This window comes from Nematolebias whitei, chromosome 20 (genome assembly GCF_014905685.2).
Source record: "Nematolebias whitei isolate Nwh7 chromosome 20, NemWhi1, whole genome shotgun sequence".
Taxonomy (NCBI): Eukaryota; Metazoa; Chordata; class Actinopteri; order Cyprinodontiformes; family Rivulidae; genus Nematolebias; species Nematolebias whitei.
The window spans coordinates 10,366,489-10,375,823 of NC_056517.1; positions in this window are offsets into that span (position 1 = coordinate 10,366,489).

The window sequence follows — 9,335 nt, forward strand, 5'->3', positions numbered from 1 at the left end:
CAACAACAACAACAACAACAACAACAACAACAACAACAACAACAACAGAGCAACATCTGAAACAGGAGGAGAGGATTTCACCTGGTACCACCGGACCAACATCCAGCAGATGAGGGACGCAGCCAGGCTGGACTTAGAGGTCCGGTACCGGTCTGGCTGACCTGACAGACCTCCGTGCTGGTGCTCCTCGGTCCGGACCGAATGGCTGCTCTCCGCATCCATAGAACTATCTGCGGGTCCACAAATGTTCTGCCTCTGCCTGCTGGGTCACAGAGTTCTGAACGGTACCAGAAGTCCCCGAAGGAACTCCTGTCCGCGGTACGGTTCCACTGGGTTCCTGCTCTGGTTCAACAATAAGAACAAGTCGGTACTTCCTGTGAGAACTTGACAGATTCTGTTCAGAACCGAGGAACCGGCTGCCGGTGGCTCATCAGTCAGCTGGTCCACTGCGCCCCCTGCTGGCAGATCCACCCACTGCAGGTCAGCCTTCAGCAGAGCTGTGCTGTACTGGGTCGGTTCCGTGTCAGGACCACAAAACAAAAACTGCTAAGTTAAATAAATAAACATAATTTAATAAATGTAGTACAGTGAATTACATAAATAAGTAAATAGAGTTAGATCAATAAATAAATATACTTTAATAAATTAATACAATTAAGTCAATCATATATATATATAGTTAAATAAATGCATAAATGAACAGCAATATATCAATACAGGCAGATTCAGTTTAATAAATAAATAAATAAATAAATAATAAAGTTCATCCATTATATTTAACCTGCTTTTTCTTTTTGGGGGTCTCAGGGGTCACTGGTACACATGTCCAGCCATCACTGTGCAAGAGGCAGGGGACACCTGGACAAGTCTCCAGTCCATCACAGGGACACATAGAGACAATCAACCATTCACTCCCTCACCTGGAGACAATTTAGAGTTACTAATCAGCCTAACATGCATGTTTTTGGTCTGTGGGAGGAAACTGGAGTACCTAAAGAAAACCCACACATGCACAGAGAGAACATGCAAACTCCAGCCAGAAAGGTCCCGGACCAGGACTTGAGCCGGTGACCATCTCGCTGAGAGGCAGCAGCTCTACCAACTGCACCACCATGCTGCCAATACTAAAGTTAATAAATATATTACTATAAATAAACAGTTAAATAAATAAATATATAAATATAATGATTACATGTAAACAATTTTTTTTTTTTTTTTCAGCTGCTTCCTTCTTCAGGGGGTCACCACAGCGACCGACTCCTATGAACACTTGACAATTGTTTTTATGTTAGATGTCCTTCCTGACACAACCGCAGCCCACCGAGCTACCACAGCCCTCTGTGTGGAGCAGAGAACTGCCAGCTAGGGCAAATGTGTCAAACTCAAGGCCCGGGGGCCAAATGTGGCCCTTGGTGACATCTTATCTGGCCCTCATGATGATATGTGAAACATAAAATACTTCTATCTCTTGAATTTTTTCAGTAATATTTGATTATGATGTTGAAAGCACAACTGAGAACATGAAATGAGACCAATCAAACTCTTGTTGGGGAACCTGTGACCAAGAAAAGATGTTGGGTATCTGATTTGAGTTAATGTAGTTTCTGAAATTGGCCCTTAGTTTGAAAAAATGTTTTAATTTTGGCCCCTTTTGTGACTTTGACACCCCTAATCTAGGGCACCCACGGGAGCAGATGATGGGGACTAAGGGCCTTGCTCAAGGGTCCAGAATCAGGAAAATGAGGGCACACACCAAAATAAAAGTCCATACCTTATTTTTCAAGTTATTGCACTCACAACATGCATGGACAGACAGTATTTTTAATTCCCCCTCTTCGCTCTGTGACACGACACAAAACAGATAAAACTGGTAGATTTGAAGCCATGTTTTGTTTTTTTAGATGGTCAGTTGTGGCAGCCATCTTGAACTGTGCTATGTTCATTCAGTTTTACATGTTGTAAAGTTGGCACCTGCAGACCTTCCTCCTCCTGTTTGTATTCTACAATGTTAGCCATTTAGTTATTATCATTATCCATTTGGATGTTTTTTATTCTATGTCCTTCGCTTGTTTGTTTATGTACAGAACTTTGGTCCGCCTTGTTGCTGTTTTAAGGTCTTTAAATAAAGTGTTATGGTGAATCTCATCCAGCACGGTGTTCCTCAGGGGCGATTCTAATGTGCCCTTCAGAGGTGCTTCAGCCCCCAGTGCTGACAGTGGCTCTTGCCTTGAACAACACAGTGGCCATTTGCATCAGAAGCATTCATAATGTGGGCTTGTGGGGGGGGGGGGGACACTGGTGGGGGTCTGGGGGTACTCCCCAGAAAATTTTGAATAAAGTAGATGCCATTTCCTGCATTCTGGTGTATTTTAATGGGTTGTTAAACATCTACATTTACCTACATAAGTAACACTTGATTCAATAACTATTTTTGAGAGCTCGGCTCAACAAGACGTAGCAATAAGCTAGTGGCGTGCGTGCTAACTAAGATGCTACAGATGTAGCGCTCCTCTTTACATTACACAATAAACACTTTGTACAAAATCAGGTTAGTTTTAACTGATCATAACAAAGATTAAACTTGTGCAACCAGAAGTAACAACATATATCTAGATATAAAACACAAAACAAAGCACAACGAGCTTTAAGCATTAACCTTTAATTTAACATTTAAGCAGACAAAGTAATTATGACACAAAATGGAGGATTTACCTGCAGTTACCCTCCATATGAACATGTGCTACTTCCTGTTTATCACTGTTGTATTCAGCTGATCATGAGGTCGGCTGCAGGGCTTTATCATCTTTTACATTTTGTCCAGACTTTTACATTTTAGAAATGGAAGAAACTATATTCCACTCTTTAAACTCAGCGTAACACTGTCTGGATTACATGTTCTCCGATGACAATGTTTAAACATTTTTATGATGATTTTTCAAAACCCCGACAATGTTGTCAGATAAAAAGGGGGTGGAGCTTCTGCAGGTAAGGGGCGTTTCACTTAAGGACAAATTGAGATGCTGATTGGTCAGTTGCTGACGAGCCTAATGGACTGACTGACAGGTGGTGCAGAGGATCCGACACATGCAAAAGAAAATCATAAATTTTACTGGCCCATTTAAGAACGTCATCATTTATTCCAAATTTATTCAATTTTTTTGTGACTAAGTTTTGAGAACTAAGTTTTCTTACAAAAATCCTAATGATGTTTTCTTTATTTTCAGTGGTGTTGAGTTAAAGCTGAGGGGTGCTTGAGCACCCCCAAAAAGAAGTTAAAATTGCCACAAGTGTTCCTATTGAGTTTGTGGATTCTTATAAATACTTGAGAATTTTAATTGATGCACATCACTCAAGATGTCCACAAACATGTTAAAACTTGATAAAGGAACTGAAATTGAAACTGGGTTTCTTTTTCAGAAATAGATCTTGTTGAACTCTGAATATTGTAACCGCTACCTCCCTACCGGCCACTAATTATGGTGACATCATTTACATGAATGCCCTGCCATCTCTTTGCAGATGTTAGAAACTGTCTAGCATGCATGCTAACAATCATAGCTGGTTGTAACTACAGTACCCATCACTGCACTCTGTATTCATTGGTCAGTTGGTCATCATTAACTTCACGCAGACTCTCTTACTGGTACATCTTCATCTATAAATCACTCCTTGGTCTGCTGCCTTCTTATATCTCCTCCTACATGTCACATGGTCAGTGCAGTTACAGCGTGCGCCCTTCATTACCTGCAGCGTCCCCTCAGTGTGGACTGAACTCAACAAAAAGGCCTTCTTTTACTCTGTTCCTGTAACCTGGAACACCTTGCAACAAGATCTGAAGCTGATCACTTTGATTTCTTTAAGAGATTTTAAACGTTTTATAAGGTCAATAGAAAGATCACAGCAAATATGTTCTTGTTTTTAGTATTTTACCCTGTTTTATCAGATAACTTGATTTTATTGTTTTATAACACTACTTTTTATTTTAATTGCATTTTATTGATGTTTAATGTTGTCTGTACTTTATATGTTGTCTGTCTGAAACTGGTCTCTCTTGTAAACGAGTCCTCGTGGCTCAATGAGACTAACCTGGATAAATAAAGCTTGAATGAATGTACAGCCAATGATTTCTGTCATCTATAAACAAATACAAGAAGCGAGCTTGCACACATGAATCAAAACTGTGCCTTTCAAAATTAAATCCTTTATTTTGAACACAAAGAAGAACGACTGGAAAAAGAAAATGTGATCATGAAGATTACAAAAGAGAGAAATGAAAAACTGACTCAAACACTGGATTTAACACATCGGAGCACACGGTGCAGCGACCAACAGAACAGATTCAGGTTAAATGACTGAATCGGGTCAAACATTTAGAAATGAGCAACATTCAAACTAATCCCACTAAAGCAAAGTGTTCTCTTCATCAGTCCAAGTGAAGGGACGAGGCATGCCTTCAGTTGATCTGAACTTCATGGAGATCCTCCACTGTGATGTGGACCACCTGAAACAGCAGAAAGCAGCGAGCACCTTACAGTCCATACAGCAGAGAACACAGGAGGAACCCACCAGATCCTGGATGGAAGAAACCTCAGCAGTTGTCAGTCAAGCACCTCCCTCTGAACCAAAGGCCATGACCTGGTGTGCTGTACCTGAGTGTTGTGAAATGTTCTGGAAGGATTCAGTCAGACAAAACAGCATGCTGTTCTTCTAACAGAGAGAAGGATTCTGGTGTTTTTAATAATTGGGTCATTTCGCAACACAACTAAAAACTCTGAAGACAGAACATTGATTCAGTCAAGATGCGACAGAATCCAAACCTGATGACTTTAAGCTCCTAATCTGCAGGAAGTTGTGGCGTCATGTTAGCTCCACAGAAATCGTCTTTCTGGTTCATCATTCAAACATGCTAGAGTTCATGCTCACTCTTTGAGGACCTGTAATCCTTGAAAAGGTTGTATTTTATTTTGAAAGGCAATTCTGAACTTTCTTGTCAAACGGTACATTTGTGTTGAATTTTACTTCAAAACTAGAACAAGCGGTGCGTCGATGTCCGGAGGGATTTGAAGAGGGTTGGGTTAGAATTTTGTAATAAAAGAGATGCCATTTCCTGCTTTTGGGTGTATTTTAACATGTGGTAAAACATCTGTAAATATTTGATTAAATTGATTAAAAACAGGTCTCTCTTGTAAATGACCAGGCTCCAGACTAACAACCTGTATAAATAAATTACTATTTTAGAGAGCAGAGAGCTCCGATTCTGTCAAGCGTCCTACATTCACTCTCTCTCACACCTAGGGACAATTCAGAGTTACTAATCAGTCTAACATGCATGTTTTTGGTCTGTGGGAGGAAACCAAAGTACCCGGAGAAAACCCACGCATGCACGGAGAGGACATGCAAACTCCACCCAGAGAGGCCACCGGACCGAGGTTTGAACCGGGGACCTGCTCGCTGAGAGGCAGCAGCTCTATCAGTTGAGCCCGGATGTTGCTCTGGCAGGATCCGGCTCAAATTAACCACTGGTTTTGGAGCAACATGTTTAAGTGGGAGTTACACTGTGTAGACAGTAGAAGGAGCCATTTTATCCTCAACAATGGATGAAATGGTGCAACAAAGAGGGCGTGGCCAATGGTGGCTTTGGCCACATGAGGCCACATGTAATCTGTGGTGGACAAGATTACATGCCAAGCAGTGGTTTAATCTACATTTTTGGAGTGGGTATACTGTGATTAGAAACCAAAGTACACCGGTTAGTTCAATGTCATTGTTAATTTATTTTCATTTTTAAGCATAGTGAACATTTCCAAATTTCTCTGATGCTTATATTTGAATAAATGAACAACAAACTTTGTACAACAGTTGGCTTTGTATTAATAACATGTTATAGAAATTATAAAACAGTATCAAAGCAAAACGCTGCATGCCAATAGATTGTTATGGAAGTGTTTAACTGCCATTTAACGTATCAATGACACATGCTTGATACTATCATGTTGATTAGGTAACAGGGGTCAGGTAGGGACCGTTCAGATATGTCATGTATCATTGGGCACGTTTAAGTGGGTATACTGAAATTTTTAAGTTATTCTAGTGGGTATACTCCGTATGCCCAAGTATCACGTAGACTACACCACTGATGCCAAGGTCACCATAGATTAACCTTTGGCCACGCCAATCATTTAAGAAAACTATACATTTAAGTAATTTAAAACTAGAAAGTTTCATAGTTTCATCAAATGATGGGGTGATCATTTTATACACACACACACACACACACACACATTCACAGACACTTTCCAAAAAATTTGAATATCATGGAACAGTTGTTTAACTTCCATACTTCCATTCAAAAAGTTAATCTTTAATAGATGATAGATTCAGGACTCGCAATTTAAATGATTTTAAGTATTTATTTGTTTATTTTTACATAATTTGGGCTTCCAGCTCATGAAACCCACGAAATCTTGGATTTTGGTGTGGCAACCCAAATTGTTATAAAAACTTATCTTACACCTAAATTGTTGACCTTTAGGTGCATAAATGGCCTTGCGCCCTCATACCTCTCTGATCTACTTCAACCTTATGTTCTTTCTCGGGTGCTTAGATCATCTGACCAGCTGCTTTTGGTTGTAAATGGTAAATGGACTGTACTTATATAGCATCTTTCTATATTATCGAGATACTCAAAGCGCTTTAAAACACAATCTGATAATCAGAGCTTTAGATCACATTCATACACTGATGAGACACACATTGGAGGCAACGAGGTGTTCAGTGTTTTGCCCAGGGATGTGCCAGCTGGTGGAATGGAACCCCCAACTCTTGCATTGGAGGACGACTGCTCTAACCACTCAGCCACAGCCATTTTTGTACCAAAAACCAGGCTGAAGCTCAGAGGAGATCAAGCTTTTTCAGTTGTGGGCCCTAAACTGGAACAATCTGCCCCCGACATTAGGCAGGCCACTTCACTCCCTGCTTTTAAATCTCTCCTAAAAATACACCTGTTTTCACTGACGTTTAACACTGTTATTTGATTTAGTATTTTATTGTTCCTCAATGTTTTTGTGTTATGTTTTTATTTTTTTATGCTTTTAATTACTTCTTGTTATTATTATTATTTTCTGTAATTACTGCCTTGATCTTATTGTTATAAGCACTTTGGTAAATCAAGAAGAATCAACTTTACTGTCATTGCACAGTTAAGCCCAACGAAATACATTTCAGTGCAGCCGTCCAAAGAAAACAGGGTAGAAGGAGGTGCACGGAGGCTGCAGCTTTGCTGTGAAGCACTGATCTTGTTGTTAAGAAAAGGGAAGAAAAACACAAAGAAAGAAGAAGATATTAAAAAAAGGTCTCTCACACTGTGTCCTTGACACATAGGACACAGTGTAAGGTAAAAAAAACTACCTCAGAACAAACAAAATAAAAAAGATAGCCAAAAAACATTTTGCGGGGGTCGACAAAGGCGGTGAGAATGTCCATGAACACTTCCAGAAAGTTCCATAGTCCTGATAAAGATGGCACAGTGTCTATCAGCTGGCTCAGCTCTGATAAGGGTCCACAGATGTTCTCTGGGGGAGAGCAGGAAGGGGGAGCAAAGCAGAGCTTCATGATTTACATATCCTCCAGGAGCAATTTGAGATAAGATGGCCTATCCAGGGCAGCCTGGTGGCGCAACTTGTATCATAAATATCATAAATCCAATTATGTACGCGTCTTCAACATCCTCAATGGACAATACAGATAGGCACATCATCTTCCATTCACCCCAGAAATCGATGATATATCCAGCTGCGTGTGTCCCTTCAGGGCATGAGGGTTCTCCAGCCCCCTGTATTCTCGTTGAGAAAATTTCATAATTTGCGTTGAGAGACTAGCTCACCAGATCCATAATTTACGATTCGGAAGGTGTGTAAAGAGAGGTTCTGAAAAAGATTCACAGGACAAGAGCAAAAGCAAGAGGGAGGTAGGAGAGGGAAAGAAAAGCGTATGTCTTCGTCGAGAGCGTCATGTGCTTTAGACTTGACTAAATGCAGCCATGCACACAAATGGAAGTCAGAATGTTTGTTACAACAACACATATGTTGCTGCAGCCATCTTGGATATCCTGCATCTTGCATTCTAGTTTTCTCTACTATTTAAGCCTCATTTACACGACACGTATTTTGAGTGAAATTGATTGTTTCTGTGGCGGTTTGGCCGATCATTTACACGACAACAGCCTGTGTCCTCTCTCTGAAACCGAAAGTTTCTGAATCCAGGTTTCAGAGTGGAGATTTTTGGGGGAAACCCTCACAGAGGTGTGAAATGCTCTGCAAGTGTGAAATCACACATGTGCAATACAGGCGTAGCCTTTATTTCATGCATGCACAGTCAAACTGCATACTTCTATCAACAACAATGGCACTGGGGTATAACATACTGTGCTACAACTGATGGAAAGTATTATGAGGCTCGTATTTAATCTACGCCGGAATATAGGTGCTGTGACCGACATCTGTGTTTGGAGGAGACACCAGTCGGATCGAGTTTGAATGACTGCATTCTACACACAAGGTTCAAGTGCCAGTGCGCATTAGGTGGAGTTACAAAATTCACAGTGTCAACTAATGACCTAGCATGGCAACTACAGCAGACTTGGGGGATTTCTGTGGTTCCATGTAAACACAGAATGTGGTCCGTGTAAACAGGATTTTTTCCACAAATTAACATCTGAAAAACATTACGTTTCCATCGGCTGTGTCCGTGTAAATGAGGTCTTAAACTTTATCTTTTTCTCCTGTAGTAATTTACGATCCACATCAGACTGAACCGACTCGTGTTCAGAGAATACTCTTACGTTTTGGTGGCAGGGGTTTGGGTGGTCACAGATGTCGTTTGGGAAAGCAGAGCGCATCAACATTTTCACCTCCTCTGGGTAAACATAGGTGGGGTGAGACGGACTCCCCTGCAGAATACCGACTCCATGAAGCATCTGGGAGCAAAGATGAAGACATAAAATTAATTGTAGACAATAAAAAAACATATTTTGACTTCTTGTGTGGAATAAAAATCAGAGAAGAAAACGCATACATTATTAAGCCAAAAATGTCGACTTTACAGCTAAGATTTAATTTCAAGACTTGGGAAAAGAAAAGTCCTAAACATCCCAAGAATACTGTTAGATCCATCATCAAGAAATGGCAGGACTATAGTACACATGTAAATTTACCAAGAGCAGGTCGTCCTCACAAACTGAGAGAGACTGTGAAGAAAGAGAACAGTGAGAGAGACGACTGAGACACCTGATGTAAGGATGGTACCATTTGCTGTTTCTGTTTGTGTCTATGTTTCCC